This window comes from Coregonus lavaretus (genome assembly GCF_964263955.1).
Source record: "Coregonus lavaretus genome assembly, chromosome: 15".
In the NCBI taxonomy this organism is placed as follows: Eukaryota; Metazoa; Chordata; class Actinopteri; order Salmoniformes; family Salmonidae; genus Coregonus; species Coregonus lavaretus.
Genome location: NC_140002.1, coordinates 41,671,346 through 41,691,089, shown reverse-complemented (window position 1 = coordinate 41,691,089; position 19,744 = coordinate 41,671,346). Strand labels below are relative to the sequence as shown.

The 19,744-nt window shown below is 44.7% G+C and overlaps 1 pseudogene across 1 annotated transcript; it reads left to right on the top strand.

The window, feature by feature from the left end:
* Positions 1–1,121: 1,121 nt before the first annotated feature.
* Positions 1,122–18,530, top strand: LOC311142839 (ADP/ATP translocase 2-like; annotated as a pseudogene). The gene is made up of 4 exons: positions 1,122–1,232; positions 12,570–13,053; positions 13,151–13,286; positions 18,373–18,530. The product of its transcript is annotated as an ADP/ATP translocase 2-like (transcript).
* The last annotated feature ends 1,214 nt before the right edge of the window (positions 18,531–19,744 follow it).

Genomic DNA, 19,744 nt, shown 5'->3' with positions numbered 1-19,744 from the left:
AAAAACAACTCTATTCAGAATATTAAGTAGCAGCCTACCTGTTAGCTCTTGGTCGTTGTAGCCTATCTTTCTCCTTGAACTTTTAATTCTGTCATTTTTAATCCCATCTACCATTTATTAGATACGGAAGCTCTGACTGTAACTGCTTTGACGATTTATGATTGGCCAACAACAACAAGCTAGCTCTTGAGAAAAACGAGCAGCAGCACAAATGATAAAATGTCTCTCCCTCTCTCTTTACTGCAGCAGTTGCGTTCGGATCTGTACAGGCCCTTCCGGAAAAGTCAGTGAAAATGAAACATACCCATGACAATCATATCAGATCTGACCCAGACCCGTGACATTATTTAGAATTCTGGATTTGGACCCTCTCGGGTACAGGTGGATCCATGAAGCGCTCTAGTCCCTAACCTTAACCCCTACCCTAACCTTAACCCTTACCTTAACCCTTACCTAACCGGATAGCCCGGACCTTTAATTTACCCGCAGCCATGACAAATGGCCTTCTTTGTTGGACATGCGCAAGCAGATTGTCGTGTAACAATAACAAAACATAATATCCACCCCTATTTCGATAAAAATCTGAGGGATGGGGCTGGAAAAATGTAATGCTCTCAAATTTACACACAAAGTAATGGATGCAAGGACTGACCATCCATGACATCAAAAGTATAGTTCTAACCATGTTCTGAGGCTATATAGTGTTTGTTTACATTTACTTTGTTTACAAACATTGGAGTAAAACAAGCTTATATTTTGGGTTATGATGGGGTAGGCCTACGACAGTTGAACTAAGCTCATGTGGCATTTATAAGTTATCAGTGGGTGCATATCATTCAATTATGTTATAAAAATTGATGTAGCAACTGCAGATTACCCCTTTAACAGGTTGTGTCTGCAGATTGCCCCTTTAACAGGTTGTGCCAGGAAAGTCGGCGCATGTTATACCTGCCATCCGCTGTTGGAGGGCAGTTGGGATAACTGGGTGTTCCGTCTGCAAGTCAACTTACATTTACATGTTTTACATTTTAGTCATTTAGCAGACGCTCTTATCCAGAGCGACTTACAGTTAGTGAGTGCATACATTTTTCATACTCACAACATAATTACAACATCTCACAATGAATGAGACCGCAGTTTCATTCGCAAAGGATTTCTTGGCTGGTGGAATCTCCGCTGCCATCGCCGAAACGGCGGTTGCGCCCATCGAGAGAGTCAAGCTTCTCCTTCAGGTAGCTATGGTTCCGTAGTAGCTTTGAGACGCAACATCCGGAGTATGTGTATTGGCTGAGCTGTGCATCGTTCTGGCGACGGAAAAAAAAACAACCTCAATATAGCCGGTTTCACAAAAAAAAACGTATAATCTCTAGGAACTCTATTTACCAGATGTAAAGTGAAATGTGTCCCTGACTATCAATTAAACATCTAAATCCAACTTTTGTCCCAACCGCACCATATTCCTGCTGTGTATAAAGTGGTAGGAAGTCTCGTATGACTGTGATCGAATGGCAGCCCGATGTCTCAGCAGGAATATGGTAGGTTTGGACAAAAGTTGGATTCGGACATTTGTTTGAAAGCAAGCAGGGATGGCTCCAGGCATAGGCGAAATAAGCAGGCACTTAGGGCACCAGGCCGCTTATTTGTTGTAAATACCAAAAGGGATTTACAACAATTAATTAAATGAACACCCAGTGGGGGGAAAAAACAACCTGTCAATATTTAAGATTGAAATATGAAAAAGTTGTTTTTTGTGGAACAGGTGTGTCATGAACTTGATGATTTTATTTAATATACCCACATGGCAGTTATAGACTGAAATACATGAGTATAGGCTAACATCAACACAAACAATAAAATACAATTTAGTTGAGAAAACCGAAGTATGAATGACAAGTAAAGTACATATGAGAAGGGGCAGTCTTGGCAGAAGTAGGGTATGGGTGTTTTATTTATTTATTTTTATCTCAGTTCTGGCATGTGGGATAGAGAAGAGGTGGGTGCTACAGGTGGTTCTGCCAGTCACTTTTCCTCGACAGGCAGCCAGTCTTAGAAGGTGGACTTGAAGAGGGAGACTGTAAAGTCCAGGCACAGCTGTTCTCTTTGCTCTTGGAGTGTTGGCAGTGCTAGTGTATGTAGTGCATCTGTGTATCTCACTGTGCCCAGGATGGTATGTCAAGCACAGGTCCTTAGCAGATTAGATGAAACCACATGACATTAACAGTAGCTGTAGATAATGTAATGAAAAGTGGGATCTTGGAGGGTGATTGATCATGGAGGACATCAGGTGGATCCAGGTCTGGGGAAGGGATACGGAAGGCATCTCAGAGCATGGCAGAACCCTAGATCCTGAAGAACAGGAGCAGAGTAAAAGGAACAGAGACCGAGGCATAGAAGGATGCAGAAAGAAAACACACATTTTACAGGTAGACCCTAGACCCACTCCAATTCGCATACCGCCCCAACAGATCCACAGATGACGCAATCTCAATCGCACTCCACACTGCCCTTTCCCACCTGGACATGTGTAACTCTGTGTTGTTTTTATCGCACTGCTTTGCTTTATCTTGGCCAGGTCGCAGTTGTAAATGAGAACTTGTTCTCAACTGGCCTACCTGGTTAAATAAAGGTTAAATAAAAAACACCTATGTGAGAATGCTATTCATTGACTACAGCTCAGCGTTCAACACCATAGTGCCCACAAAGCTCATCACTATGCTAAGGACCCTGGGACTAAACACCTCCCTCTGCAACTGGATCCTGGACTTCCTGACGACAATGAGACAGCCTTTAGGGAGGAGGTCAGAGACCTGGAAGTGTGGTGCCAGGACAACGACCTCTCCTTCAATGTGAGCAAGACAAAGGAGCTGATTGTGGACTACAGGAAAAGGAGGGCTGAACAGGCCCCCATTAACATCGACAGGGCTGTAGTGTAGCAGGTTGAGAGCTTCAAGTTCCTTGGTGTCCACATCACCAACAAACTATCATGGTCCAAACACACCAAGACCGTCATGAAGAGGGCATGACAACACCTTCTCCCCCTCAGGAGACTGAAAAGATTTGGCATGGGTCCCCAGGGCCAGGTTGGCACATAGAGTTGACCAGGCTGTTGACTGTGGCCTGTGGAATGTTGTCCCACTCCTCTTCAATGGCTGTGAGAAGTTGCTGGATATTGGCAGGAACTGGAACACACTGTTGTACACGTCGATCCAGAGCATCCCAAACATGCTCAATGGGTGGCATGTCTGGTGAGTAGCAGGCCATGGAAGAACTGGGACATTTTCAGCTTCCAGGGATTGTGTACAGATCCTTGCGACGTGGGGCCGTGCATTATCATGCTGAAAATGAAGTGATGGTAGTGGATGAATGGCACGACAATGGGCCTCGATCTCATCACGGTATCTCTGTGCATTCAAATTGGCATTGATAAAATGCAATTGTGTTCATTGTCTGTAGCTTATGCCTGCCCATACCAGAAGGCTACCATGGTGCACTTTGTTCACAACGTTGACATCAGCAAACTGCTCGCCCACACACGTGGTCTGCGGTTGTGAGGCAAGTTGGACATACTGCCAAATTCTCAAAAACCACACTCCCTCAACTTGAGACATCTGTGGCATTGTGTTGTGTGACACAACTGCACATTTAGTGGCCTTTTATTGTCCCCAGCACAAGGTGCACCTGTGTAATGATCATGCTGTTTAATCCGCTCCTTGACATGCCAAACCTGTCAGGTGGATGGATTATCTTGGCAAAGGAGAATTGCTCAATAAAAGGGATCAACACAATCATCTCCTTTGTCTTGATCACATTGAGGGAGAGGTTGTTATCCTGGCACCACACGGCCAGGTCTCTGACCTCCTCCCTACAGGCTGTCTCATCGTTGTCGGTGATCAGGCCTACCACTGTCGCGTCGTCTGCAAACTTAATGATGGTGTTGGAGTCGTGCCTGGCCATGCAGTCATGGGTGAACAGGGAGTACAGGAGGGGACTGAGCACGCACTCAGTCCCCCTGAGGGGCCCCGGTGTTGAGGATCAGCGTGCCAGATGTGTTGTTACCTACCCTTACCACCTGGGGGCGGCATGTCAGGAAGTCCAGGATCCAGTTGCAGAGGGAGGTGTTTAGTCCCAGGGTCCTTAGCTTAGTGATGAGCTTTGAGGGCACTATGGTGTTGAACGCTGAGCTGTAGTTAATGAATAGCATTCTCACGTAGGTGTTCCTTTTGTCCAGGTGGGAAAGGGCAGTGTGGAGTGCAGTAGAGATTGCATGATCTGTTGGGGCAGTATGCAAATTGGAGTGGGTCTAGGGTTTCTGGGATAATGGTGTTGATGTGAGCCATGACCAGCCTTTCAAAGCACTTCATGGCTACAGACGTCAGTGCTACGGGTCTGTAGTCATTTAGGCAATGTAATTGAAGACACTTGCCAGTTGGTCAGCGCATACTCTGAGTACCCGTCCTGGTAATCCGTCTGGCGCTGCAGGCTTGTGAATGTTGACCTGTTTAAAGGTTTTACTCACATCGGCTACGGAGAGCGTGATCACACAGTCGTCGAACAGCTGATGCTCTCGTGCATGCTTCAATGTTGCTTGCCTCGAAGCGACCATAGAAGTGATTTAGCTCGTCTGGTAAGCTTGTGTCACTGGGCAGCTCGCGTCTGTGCTTCCCTTTGTAGTCTGTAATAGTTTGCAAGCCCTGCCATATCCGACGAGCGTCAGAGCCGGTGTACTACAATTCAATCTCAGTCCTGTATTGACGCTTTGCCTGTTTGATGGTTCATCGGAGGGCATAGCGGGATTTCTTATAAGCGTCCGGGTTAGAGACCCGCTCCTTTAAAGCGGCAGCTCTACCCTTTAGCTCAGTGCGGATGTTGCCTGTAATCCATGGCTTCTGGTTGGGGTATGTACGTACAGTCACTGTGGGGACGACGTCATCGACGCACTTATTGATGAACCCAGTGACTGATGTGGTGTACTCCTCAATGCCATCGGAAGAATCCCGGAACATATTCCAGTCTGTGCTAGCAAAAACAGTTCTATAGCTTAGCACAACTCATGAACTTGTCTTAACAATTTACGTTACTCAGCTAACTATACTGAGAAAAAATATAAATGCAACATGTAAAGTGTTGATCCCATGTTTCATGAGCTGAAATAAAAGATCCCAGAAATGTTTCATTTGCAGAAGAAGCTTATTTCTCTCAAATTTTGTGCACAAATTTGTTTACATCGCTGTTAGTGAGCATTTCTCATTTGCCAAGATAATCCATCCACCTGACAGGTGGCATATCAAGAAGCTGATTAAACAGCATGATCATTACACAGGTGCACCTTGTGCTGGGGACAATAAAATGCAAATTTGCAGTTTTGTCTTACAACACAATGTCACAGATGCCTCAAGTTTTGAGGGCGTGTACAATTGGCATGCTGACTGCAGGAATGTCCACCAGAGCTGTTGCCAGATAATTTAATGTTCATTTCTCTACCATAAGCCACCTCCCAACATCGTTTTAGAGAATTTGGCGATACGTCCAACCGGCCTCACAACCGTAGACCACAATTAACCACGCCAGCCCAGGACCTCTACATCCGGCTTCTTCACCTGCGGGATTGTTTCAGACCAGCCACCTAGACAGCTGATGAATCTGTGGGTTTGCACAAATGAAGAATTTCAGCACAAACTGTCAGAAACTGTTTCAGGGAAGCTTATCTGTGTGCTCGTCGTCCTCACCAGGGTCTTGACCTGACTGCAGTTCGGCGTCGTAACTAACTTCAGTGTGCAAATGCTCACCTTCAATGGCCACTGGCAGGCTGTAGAATTGTGCTCTTCACGGATGAATCCCAGTTTCAACTGTACCGGGCAAATGGCAGACAGCGGGAATGGCGTCGTGTGGGCGAGCAGTTTGCTGATGTCACCATTGAACAGAGTGCACCATGGTGGCGGTGGGGTTATGGTATGGGCAGGAATAAGCTACGGACAACAAACACAATTGCATTTTATCAATGGCAATTTTAATGCACAGAGATACCGTGATGAGATCCTGTGGACCATTGTTGTGCCATTCATCCACCGCAATCACCTTATGTTTCAGCATGATAATGCACGGCCCCATGTCGCAAGGATCTATACACAATTCCTGGAAGCTGAAAATGTCCAAGTTCTTCCATGGCCTGCATACTCACCAGACATGCCACCCATTGAGCATGTTTGGGATGCTCTGGATCGACGCGTACGACAGTGTGTACCAGTTCCCGCCAATATCCAGCAACTTCGCACAGCCATTGAAGTGTGGGACAACATTCCACAGGCTACAATCAACAGACTGATCAACTCTATGCGAAGGAGATGTGTCACATTGCATGAGGCCAGTGTTGCCATGTTCGCAGTTTTCTAGCCAAATTGGGCTACTTTGTAAACGATTTTGCGGGTGAAACTGCATTGGTCGCGGATGGCGGGTATTGGGCAACTTCTAAATTGCACTGCGGCTGCCATGGCATTTCTCTTAAAAATACATATTTCACTGTGAACTGCTGCTACTGACTATCAGGCAGTGAGCAGGCTGTTACTGAGTTAGTGAATTGTGGAGAGGGGGAGGGCCGGAGGGGTGTGTGTGAGTTGAGAGAGTGCTGTAGCTGAGACGGTGACGCTCGCACATCGTGACCAGTTGTAGGTAGGCTATTTAGATTGGTCATTATGGAGACACCCTTTTTCCATGAAACATATTAATGCGCTACAACTGATATAACGGCGATAAAGCATTGGAAAATGACTTTAGGCACACTAGAGCTCTTTAGATAAATTCTCTTAGAGGTGGTTTAAGTAAACTGCATTCAAATGTCGACTTGTCTTATGGATAACAGAATAAAGCGAAGGACTTTACTCATGCTCAGTTCTAGGGTCTGGAGCGTTGCATGAGTGGACATTTGAAATGGAAGTTATGGAACTCCCTCGCGTGCTTGTGTTATGGGGAAAAAGTCCACAATGAAAATGACATAAAAAAATGTGGCCAATGATTGGCTACATTTGCATCTGTTGGCCATCAAGTAGGCTATTCATGTCTATGCCATTGCAGACTACTGTAGCCTACCATTTGATACAATACAAATATTGAAATGACTATCACTGGAATTATTGCAAATCAATTTGTGCCACTTGTGTAGCCTACCTGGAGCTGGCAAAATGATTTAATAAATAGCCTATAACTCTGTTTTCTTGTTGTAGCCTTGTGTTATTATGCAACTATTAATGGCCATATTTAGTTAATTGGAAGTTATCAATTGTGATCATGGTCACAGCCCTATCGCAAATGTACAGTGCATTTGGGAAGTATTCAGACCCCTTGACTTTTTCCACATTTTGTTATGTTACAGCCGGATTCAAAAATGTATTAAATTGTTTTTCCCCCTCATCAATCTACACACAATACCCCATAATGACTAAGCAAAAACAAGGTTTAAAAAACATCACATTACATAAGTATTCAGACCCTTTACCCAGTACTTTGTTGAAGGACCTTTGGCAGCGATTACAGCCTCGTCTTCTTGGGTATGACTCTACAAGCTGGGCGCACCTGTATTTGGCGAGTTTCTCCCATTCTTCTCTGCAGATCCTCTCAAGCTCTGTCAGGTTGGATGGCGAGCGTCTCTGCACAGCTATTTTCAGGTCTCTCCAGAGATGTTCAAGTCCAGGCTCTGGCTGGGCCACTCAAGGACATTCAGATACTTGTCTCGAAGCCACTCCTTCATTGTCTTGGCTGTGTGCTTATGGTCGTTGTCCTGTTGGAAAGTGAACCTTCACCCCAATCTGAGGTCCTGAGTGCTCTGGAGCAGGTTTTCATCAAGGATCTCTCTGTACTTTGCTCTGTTCATCTTTCCCTCGATCCTGACCAGTTTCCCAGTCCCTGCCGCTGAAAAACATCCACACAGCATGATGCTGCCACCACCATGCTTCACCGTAGGGATGGTGCCTGGTTTCCTCCAGACATGACACTTGGCATTCAAGCCAAATAATTAAATATTGGTTTCATCAGACCAGATAATCTTATTTCTCATAGTCTGAGTCCTTTAGGTGCCTTTTGGCAAACTCCAAGCGGGCTGTCATGTGCCTTTTACTGAGGAGTGGCTTCCGTCTGGGCACTCTACAATAAAGGCCTGATTGATGGAGTGCTGCAGAGATTGTTGTCCTTCTGGAAGGTTCTCCCATCTCCACAGAGGAACTCTAGAGCTTGGTCAGAGTGACCATCGGGTTCTTGGTCACCTCCCTGACCAAGGCCCATCTCCCCTGATTGCTCAGTTTGGCTGGTCGGACAGCTTTAGGAAGATTCTTGGTGGTTCCAAACTTCTATCTAAGAAGCATGGAGGCCACTGTGTTCTTGGGGAACTTCAATGCAGCAGACATTTTTTGGTACCCTTCCCCAGATCTGTGCCTCGACACAATCCTGTCTTGGAGCTCTACGGACAATTCCTTCGACCTCATGGCTTGGTTTTTGCTCTGACATGCACTGTCAACTGTGGGACCTTTATATAGACAGGTCTGTGCCTTTCCAAATCATGTCCAATCAATTGAATGTACCACAGGTGGACTCCAAGTTGTAGAAACATCTCAAGGATGATCAATGGAAAGGAATCACCTGAGCTCAATTTCGAGTCTCATAGCAAAGGGTCTGAGTACTTATGTAAATAAGGTATTTCTTTGATTTTTTATAAATGTGCAAAATTTTCTAAACCTGTTTTTTCTTTGTCATTATGGGGTATGTGTGTGTGTGTGTGTGTGTGTGTGTGTGTGTGTGTGTGTGTGTGTGTGGATTGACATTTTATTTTTAATCCATTTTAGAATAAGGCTGTAACGTAACAAAATGCGGAAAAAGGGAAGGGGTCTGAATACTTTCCCAATGCACTGTATCATTCTCCACATTTAATGTCAATTTCATTGTGGACTTTCCCTCAAATTAGATGTTGGCATATTGGCTTGTCAGGGCCTATAGGCTACCTGCATCTAGCTCAGCAAACCATGTCAAAGTTGAATTGCAATTATAAACCCAGATTTTAGTCAGTAGCCTATGCCTATTGAAATAACAGATCAATTTTGCAAATAGGCCATTTATAACAGTTATTAGTCTTAATATCTGGCACATAATAATGGCAAAATTGCCAGAAAATAGCCCAACATTCGTTTTTTTGAGATCCTCTGTCCAACTTTCATCACTCAAACTCTCCTGTCCGATGTATCTATAGTTATGCACATGCGCAAACAGGATTTATTTACAATTATAAACTGGGTGGTATGAGCCCTGAATGCTGATTGGTTGAAGGCCATGGTATATCAGACATGTACCACTGGCATGACAAAAATCTACTTTTTAATTAACTAATTACGTTGGTAACCCGTTTATAATAGCAATAAGGCACCTCAGGGGTTTGTGGTATATGGCCAATTTTATTTTACCTTTTATTTAACTAGGCAAGTCCGTTAAGAACCAACTCTTATTTACAATGACGGCCTACACCGGCCAAACCCAGACGACGCTGGGCCAATTGTGCGCTGCCCTATGGGACTCCCAATCACGGCCGGTTGTGATACAGCCTGGAATCCTAAGAACAGCCCTTAGCTGTGGTATAATGGCAATACTCCACACCTCCTCTGGCCTTATTGCTTAATCATAGCAGTCAAAACAAGTTAAATCGACATCCATTGATGGAAAGTTATCTGGAGAGTTTAAGGACTATCTTTTCTCGTGACATTCTTAAATTCACAATAATTATTTTGATGGAAAACCGAATTTTGCTTCTCAGCCTACTTAGTTAAAATTACGTTGACATTCCTTAATTCGCTCGACAACGTTATGAAAAAAGGGTTTATTGGATAAATGTGGCACTCCTCTCTTGCTGCGAAAAATTATTTGGGGGGCTAGTTTTCAGGCCTTGTGGGTTGGTTTTCAGAGGTCATTGGGCTAGACATGTTAGCTAGACCTGGTAACCCTGTATGAGGCAAATGGTGGTCACACCAGATACTGACTAGTTTTCTGATCCACGCCCCTACCTTTTTTTTAAGGTATATGTGACCAACGGATGCATATGTGTATTCCCAGTCATGTGAAATCAGAGGTGGAAAAAGTACTCAATTGTCATACTTGAGTAAAAGTAAAGAGACCTTTTTAATAGAAAATGACTCAAGTAAAAGTGAAAGTCACCCAGTAAATTGAAATACCCATTATCACAAATGTAATAGCCAATTAAGCTAGCGAACAGTTAGCCACATTGGTGGAACCAATGTTGTGTTCGAGACCGATTCAAGACTAAGACCGGAGCAAATCGAGTCCAAATCAAGACCAAGACCGGTGGGGGGACAAGGGGTCCGAGAGAGTCAAAACCGAGACCAGAAAAATGCGAGTCCAATTCAAGACCATGATTGTAATTTTGTAAAATCACCACCACAATAAGATTTAAAATTGTCCAGTATTTCTGTGTTCATATTTCAGGACAACATATAGATACTTTAGACATTCAAAATAGTGACAATAATGCATGCTGAGGGGAAAATGGAGCCACTCTACAAATGACTAACAAACACAGTGGGGAACAATGAGCCTTCTACAGCTTCAGAGAAGGGCTAAGGATTTATAAAATAATGATTCATTATATTATTTTCAATGATGTTCTGATTTTAATCTAGTCAGTTTTTGTTGGAAAGGAAAGGGTTAACACTGAAGAGAAAAAAAGATCCAATCAGGATTTTTCTTTGCTGGTCTCTGGGGAGATGCATCTAGCTAGCTAAGTCAGCCATTGGCTAGGTTTTCAGAAGCTAGATAAAGGCATCTGCCATTCAACTGTATTAGGGCAACATTTTGGAGTGACAGTGGAATCAACCAATCACATTTTGACTTAATGGGTGGGACCGTTTTTACAAAAGGTATGGAAACTTCTGCTTTGAAATCCAACAGGTCACTGCTTAATTATCACTATTATAGTGAGCAGTAGTTTTTCCCATGGTCTAGCTAGCTTGCTTTTGTTGTCGGCTAGTTTACAGCGGCTGCAGCAGGCGTTATCAAAGAGGATGTTGTTGCTAATTTGTTAGCTTCTCCCTTTTCAAGAATAACTTTCAACAAGAAGTTAAGTTTCAAATTATCATCTGGTGAGTGGAACTGTATTTTTTTTATTGCAGCGCGCTTGCTGTTAGCCATCTCTTTCAAAATAAGTTATGTGTGTGAAACATTGTTACATTTAAAGTGGAACTGGCAGCATTTTAGCAACATGACATCTTATTCAAATATGTTCATATACACCCCCAGGAATAATCAGACACTTTTTAAAAACATTTTCTGACACGCGACCACTTGGATATGGTCATTTTCATAAATTCTTAGAATGTAGGAATAATTATTGGCATTTGTGAAAATTCTATAGCAATATAGAGTGGGAAAGCGGCTGTGTGTTTGGACAATTAATAGACACTGCAGTAAATTAAACCGAATAAAAGCATCTGTCTTGTCCAGGACTGGAGTCCACACAGACCGGTGCGCTATAGCCAATCAGAGCTACAGTAGTCCTTTATACAAACAAACCATTTGCCACATGGGCCTGCCATCATTCACTTTGAACTGGACTGTGTCTTTACAGGCAGTTGCAACTTTAGATCATTAGAACGCATTCGCCAAAAGCCACAAAATACACCGGAATGGATTTCTGCAAATATGTCAATACCATGGGAGTCCTCTTACATTTGGGAACTTTACAGTTCTATTGATCAAACAACCATGAAAAGGTAGGCTCTCTCTCCCCCAGTTATGCACATCAACAACTAATGATAGCCAGAGCAAGTGCCAGGATAACAACCTCTCCCTCAACGTGATCAAAACAAAGGAGTTGATTGTGGACTACAGGAAAAAAAAGAGGACCGCACGCCCCCATTCTCATCGACGGGGCTGTAGTGGAACAGGTTGAGAGCTTCACCAACAAACTATCATGGTCCAAACACACCAAGACAGTCGTGAAGAGGGCACGACAAAGCCTATTCCCCCTCAGGAGACTGAAAAGATTTGGCATGGGTCCTCAGATCCTCAAAGTTCAGTGGTATATCCCATCCCTGCATTGAGATGTTTTCGACCATTATCTCCCGCCGGTTCCACGTTGTCTTAATGTAACCATGATTGCGTTCCGACCCCAGCACTTACAAAAAAATAGAAGTTTTGAAACTGCAGTAAAAGTGCAGTAACTGCAGTCGACTGTGGTATTTTGGACGCAGTAATTGCAGAATAACTGCAGTGTACTGCGTTACAGTTATACTGCACTCTAACTGCAGTTACACTGCAAAATTACTGCAGTAAAAAAAAAAAATTTGGACACAGTATTGGCAGCATACTGCAGTTATACTGCAGTGTACTGCAGTTATAATGCACTCTGACTGCAATTTTCTTTCGTAAGGGACGGCAGCTCAAGCGTAAAGGTAGGGTCGGTATCTTCTGGCAAGCTGCGGAGCCTAGAACTTCAGAGCTATACCATCTTGCCATGTTAGGGGTTGTATAATTCATTAACTGATATAAATGTTATTACATGGTTTTCTCCTACTCTTTAACAGGTCCAACATGCCAGCAAGCGGATCACGAAAGAGACACAGTACAAGGGTATCGTCGATTGCATTACCCGCATTCCCAAGGAAGAGGGCTTCCTTGCCTTCTGGAGAGGTAACCTGGCCAATGTCATCAGAGCCTTTCCCTCCCAGGCCCTCAACTTCGCCTTCAAAGACAAGTACAAGAGTTTCTTCCTTGACGGCGTAGACAAGTCCAAGCAGTTCTGGAGGTACTTCGCTGGCAACCTGGCCTCCGGTGGCGCTGCAGGAGCCACCTCCCTTTGCTTAGTTTACCCTCTTGATTTCACAAGAACTCGTCTGGGAGCTGACGTCGGAAAGGGTGGAATGAGGGAGTACAATGGTCTAGCAGACTGCTTGGTGAAGACGTTTAGGTGTGACGGTCTGAGGGGTCTGTACCAGGGTTTCACAGTGTCTGTACAAGGCATCATCATCTACAGAGGTTCCTACTTCGGCATGTATGACACAGCTAAAGGTATATAACACTAACATTTTTACAGAAAGCTATTGGTGTCTGGACATTTATAGATATGCATGTGGATATGAATATGTACTATTCTGTGTGCTTGCAGGTATGTTGCCAGATCCCAAGAACACTTCAATTTTAGTGAGCTGGGCAATTGCTCAGTCTGTAACTGCTGTGGCCGGCCTGACCGCCTACCCCTTCGACACCGTCCGTCGTCGTATGATGATGCAGTCATAAAGGCGGTGAGTTTCCCTGTCACCCAAACCATTTAAGCCCCGTTTGCATTGGCACTTTGAAGTCAACCCAGGTTGGGCTGGCCTTGGTGGGCTAGCTCAAATTGCATTTCCACTGCCTCCAGAAATTATAAATTATGTAATGTTGCTAGGTAGCCAATGTGTGACTGCAGCTGGCTTCACTAATGTTGCTAGCTAGCAAGATGTTAGAGTTTAATTTATCCTCACCATTTTTTTTATTTAACCTTTATTTAACCAGGTAAGCCAAGATGTTCTCATTTACAACGGCGACCTGGCCAAGATAAAGCAAAGCAGTGCGATAAAAACAACAACACAGAGTTACATATGAGGTCAAACAAAACTAAAAAAGAAAATATATATACAGTGTGTGCAAATGTAGCAAGTTAAGGAGGTAAGGCAATAAATAGGCTATAGTGCAAAATAATTACAATTAGTATTAACACTGGAATGATAGATGTGCAAGAGATTATGTGCAAATAGGTGCAAATGAGCAAAATAAATAACAATATAGGGATGAGGTAGTTGGGTGGGCTAATTTCAGATGGGCTGTGTACAGGTGCAGTGATCGGTAAGGTGCTCTGACAACTGATGCTTAAAGTTAGTGAGGGAGATAAGAGTCTCCAGCTTCAGAGATTTTTGCAATTCGTTCCAGTCATTGGCAGCAGAGAACTGGAAGGAATGGCGGCCAAAGGAGGTGTTGGCTTTGGGGATGACCAGTGAAATATACCTGCTGGAGCGCATACTACGGGTGGGTGTTGCTATGGTGACCAATGAGCTAAGATAAGGCGGGGATTTGCCTAGCAGTGATTTATAGATGGCCTGGAGCCAGTGGGTCTGACGACGAACATGTAATGAGGACCAGCCAACGAGCGTACAGGTCACAGTGGTGGGTAGTGTATGGGGCTTTGGAGACAAAACTGATGGCACTGTGATAGACTACATCCAATTTGCTGAGTAGAGTGTTGGAGGCTATTTTGTAAATGACATCGCCGAAGTCAAGGATCGGTAGGATAGTCAGTTTTACGAGGGCATGTTTGGCAGCATGAGTGAAGGAGGCTTTGTTGCGAAATAGGAAGCTGATTCTGGATTTAACTTTGGATTGGAGATTCTTAATGTGAGTCTGGAAGGAGAGTTTACAGTCTAACCAGACACCTAGGTATTTGTAGTTGTCCACATACTCTAGGTCAGACCCGTCGAGAGTAGTGATTCTGGGCGGGTGCCAGCAGCGTTCGATTGAAGAGCATGCATTTAGTTTTACTAGTGTTTAAGAGCAGTTGGAGGCTACTGAAGGAGTGTTGTATGGCATTGAAGCTTGTTTGGAGGTTTGTTAACACAGTGTCCAATGAAGGGCCAGATGTATACAAAATGGTGTCGTCTGCGTAGAGGTGGATCTGAGAGTCACCAGAAGCAAGAGCGACATCATTGATATACACAGAGAAAAGAGTCGGCCCAAGAATTGAACCCTGTGGCACCCCCATAGAGACTGCCATAGGTCCAGACAATAGGCCCTCTGATTTGACACATTGAACTCTATCTGAGAAGTAGTTGGTGAACCAGGCGAGGCAGTCATTTGAGAAACCAAGGCTATTTAGTCTGCCAATAAGAATGCGGTGGTTGACAGAGTCGAAAGCCTTGGCCAGGTCGATGAAGACGGCTGCACAGTACTGTCTATTATCGATCGCGGTTATAATATCGTTTAGGACCTTGAGCGTGGCTGAAGTGCACCCATGACCAGCTCGGAAACCGGATTGCATTGCGGAGAAGGTACGGTGGGATTCGAAATGGTTGGTGATCTGTTTGTTAACTTGGCTTTCAAAAACTTTCGAAAGGCAGGGCAGGATAGATATAGGTCTGTAACAGTTTGGATCTAGAGTGTCACCCCCTTTGAAGAGGGGGATGACCGCGGCAGCTTTCCAATCTCTGGGGATCTCAGACATTATGAAAGAGAGGTTGAACAGGCTAGTAATAGGGGTTGCGACAATTTCGTCGGTTAGTTTTAGAAAGAAAGGGTCCAGATTGTCTAGCCCAGCTGATTTGTAGGGGTCCAGATTGTGCAGCTCTTTCAGAACATCAGCTGTCTGAATTTGTGTGAAGGAGAAGCGGGGGGGGGCATGGGCAAGTTGCAGCGGAGGGTGCAGAGCTCGTGGCCGGGGTAGTGGTAGCCAGGTGGAACGCATGGCCAGCCGTAGCAAAATGCTTGTTGAAATTCTCGATTATTGTAGATTTATCGGTGGTGATAGTGTTTCCTAGCCTCAGTGCAGTGGGCAGCTGGGAGGTAGTGCTCTTATTCTCCATGGACTTTACAGTGTCCCAAAACTTTTTGGAGTCTGTTTGAAAAAGTTAGCCTTTGCTTTCCTAACTGCTTGTGTATATTGGTTCCTAACTTCCCTGAAAAGTTGCATATCGCGGGGGCTATTTGATGCTAATGCAGTATGCCACAGGATGTTTTTGTGCTGGTAAAGGGCAGTCAAGTCTGAGGAGAACCAGGGGCTATATCTGTTCTTAGTTCTGTATTTTTTTGATTGGGGCATGTTTATTTAAGATTGAGAGGAAATTACTTTTAAAGAACAACCAGGCATCCTCTACTGACGGAATGAGATCTATATCCATCCAGGATACCTGGGCCAGGTCAAGTAGGAAGGCCTGCTCGCTAAAGTGTTTTAGGGAGCATTTGACAGTGATGAGGGGTGGTCGTTTGACCGCGGACCCGTTAAGGACGCAGGCAATAAGGCAGTGATCGCTGAGATCCTGGTTGAAGACAGCGGAGGTGTATTTAGAGGGTAAGTTAGTCAGGATGATATCTATGAGGGTACCCATGTTTATGGATTTAGGGTTGTACCTGGTAGGTTCGTTGATAATTTGTGTGAGATTGAGGGCATCTAGTTTGGATTGTAGGATGGCCGGGGTGTTAAGCATATCCCAATTTAGGTCACCAAGCGGTACGAACTCTGAGGATAAATGGGGGGCAATCAATTCACATATGGTGTCCAGGGCACAGCTGGGGGCTGAGGGGGGGTCTGTAGCAAGCGGCAACAGTGAGAGACTTATTTCTGGAAAGGTGGATTTTTTAGAAGTAGAAGCTCAAACTGTTTGGGCACAGACCTGGATAGTATGATAGAGCTCTGCAGGCTATCTCTACAGTAGATTGCAACTCCACCCCCTTTGGCAGTTCTATCTAGACGGAAAATGTTATAGTTGGGGATGGAAATTTCAGAATTTTTGGTGGCCTTCCTAAGCCAGGATTCAGACACTGCTAGAACATCAGGGTTGGCGGAGTGTGCTAACGCAGTGATTAACTCAAATTTAGGAAGGAGACTTCTGATATTAACATGCAAGAAACCAAGGCTTTTACGGTTACAGAAGTCAACAAATGATAGCGCCTGGGGAGTAGGAGTGATACTGGGGGCTGCAGGGCCTGGGTTAGCCTCTACATCACCAGAGGAACAGAGGAGGACTAGAATAAGGATACGGCTAAAGGCTTTAAGAACTGGTCTTCTAGTGCGTTGGATACAGAGAATAAAGGGGGCAGATTTCCGGGCGTTGTAGAAAAGATTCAGGGCATTATGTACAGACAAGGATATGGAAGGATATGAGTACAGTGGAGGTAAACCTAAGCGTTGGGTAACAATGAAAGAGATAGCATCACTGGAGGCACCGATTTGAGTCGGTCTCCGCGTGTATGGGGGGTGGGACAAAGGAGCTATCTAAGGCAGGTTTAGCTGGGCTGGGGGATCTACAGTGAAATAGTACAATAAGAAATAACCGAAACAGCAATAAGCAAACCATATTGACATGGGAGAGAGGCATAAAGCAATCACAGGTGTAATTTGAGAGAGCTAAGACAACAGCTGGTAATGGCGACACAGTTTGGGCTGAGGCTAAACATAAACAGGATGCGGTACCGTAAAAAGGAACAGTCCAGCAGGCATCAGCTGTATAGCTGAGTTATCATAAGGTCCGGTGAACAGCAATAGGATAGTTCGAAGGTAGTTCGGGGGCTGCTAAAGCACTAGCGAGCAAGAGGCCTCGGCTAGCGTGTGCTAGCGGGCCGGGGCTAGCAGATGGAATCTTCGTGGTCGACGTCGTAACGGGAAGCCTGTTGTAACCACATCAGACGATTTCGTCGGCAGACCAGTCGTGTTGGATCGGCGGGGCTCCGTGTCAACACTAGGTGGTCCCGTCCGGTTGACAGAGAGGTAGATAGCCGGGAGATGGGCCTGGCTCATCTCATGGGCCTGGCTCAAAGCTAGCTCAGGCTGATTAGCCAAACCACAACGGCAATTTTGTTGCAGCTAGCTGGTAGCGATGAATCCGGTGTTAAAGGTCCAGCGATCCAGTGATTCCGGCAGAAAAACCGATATGTTCTGGGTCGATAACGCGCTGTGCAGACAGTACAGACTGGCCGAATAATAGTCCAGGCTAGAGCTGGCTGGTAGGTGGTGCAGGCCACGGACAATGGTGAAAAACCGCTAACGGTAGCTGTAACTAACGTTACCCCATACTCCTGCCAGTGCCAGCCAGACTCAGAGCCATGTAATTAGCTTGCTGACATTAGCTAGCTTAATTCCTACCTTGCTTGCCATGGTATGGGCTATTAGCTAGCTATCTAATCAAGCAAACCAGACGACCTGGCCAGCTAAAATTCCTGCTAGCTCACGTTAGCTAGCTAGGTAGCTTGTTTCAACTGATTGACTGTTCTCATAAAAGTTTATTGTGTAGTGCAAAAATGTATGAAGGATCCAGCTATGGTGGTAATTCGTGTAATGTCTGTACTGCAGTACTGCTTGTCCATGTGCTAGCTAACAGCAACAAGGCCAAACGAGCTAGTTAACGTTGTAAGCATCCAGCAGTGATCAGCTTGGTGGTTGTATAGTAACGGCGTCACCAGCCCGAATTCTAATCGAGCTGGCACCAGTTGTGAAACTGGCCTGCATTGGCCCGGGTTTCCCTCGACCCTGCTCGAATTTGAGAATTCCATTTGAACCATCTTGAATTTGACTAGAAGCAACATGCTATTCCAAATACTACTTAATTGGCATAACATTCTAACTTGTGTCACCTTAAATTTTTTCAGCTGATATCATGTATAATGGGACCATTGACTGCTGGAAGAGGATTGCTCATGATGAGGGTGGCAAGGCCTTCTTCAAGGGATCCTGGGCCAACATTCTCAGAGGCACGGGTAGTGCCTTTGTGCTGGTCTTTTATGATGAGCTCAATAAAGTCCTCTAAATTAATTTTTTTCAACATCACTGGCTAAATGTAATACAACTTTTCATGCCTATGGACTGCATTCTGCCTTATTTATTTGAACCCTGCCTTCCTACAAGCTCTGGGTAGTGATTATGCTCCGGCCTCAATTAGATAAAAGGGGACCGCCTTAAAGCTAAGCCAAAGGTTTACAAACTACAGGCCATTAAGTACACTGATTTTAAATGAAGATATGGATTTCTCACCATTCCTGTAGGGTCTTAGTGGTCCCTTTGATTACATTTAGTGGACATATTGCCCTATTGCTATGTGTTACGTGTGACGTGTTTTTCTTTCTCCCCATTTTCCTTTGTAGTGTGTTTGTGTGTTCTGGGCATTACAGGTGTACTGAGTGGCGGTTGACAATGGTGGGCGTGGCTTCGGTCTGGAATCCTGGCAGCTGTAGCTGATTGACAAGAGTATAAACTGTTTGCCGTGTGAGCTCGAAGAGGGGGGGGGGGGGGGGGGGAGGACACTTGTTGTTTGGCTATTTTAATGTATCTTTGTGTCCTCCTGATGTACTCCACCCTACCTAGGTCCGGGAGAAGGGAAAAGGTAGATCTGCCCATGGGTGTACATTCACACGTAGATAACCCATTGTTTTACACACTAGGTTAGCCGGGCGGGTGTCACCCCTGTATTTTTGGTAACAGGTAGGAAAGTGGGTTAGGGCTTAGAGTGTGTTAGGAAGGATTAGGTTTGTAGAAGAGGAGGGACCTTTTTGTTTATTTTCATTACTTGGACCCCGTTCCCAAACATTCCCTTCTCTTACCTTCCTTGGTTTGTTTGATTGGTTTTTGTTTTATTACTGTTTCTTAATGGGTGTTGTATATTTATTTTTGGCTTAATTACCTTACTAAACGTCCCCGAGGGCTATCATTGAGTTCTGGTTGTTGTCTGGTTATTTCAGTTCATTACACCCCACATTTCTTCCCCATCCATCTAGTTTACCTTGTGTGCGCAGGCACGGGCATTTACTTCTCCTCCTCTGACGAACTACACCTGAAGGGAGAACGTAACACTATGTTTTGACTACTGTGGTCCATGTTTGCTGCCATCTAGAGTGCTATAAAATGTGTGGCTCTCCTACTTTCACAATTTTTCCCACTCAAGGCTATAACTCATTTGTCTTTTCTAATACTTCTAACATGGATAAAAATTTAAAAACTCTAAAGCCTTTTGGCTGCCTGAAATAT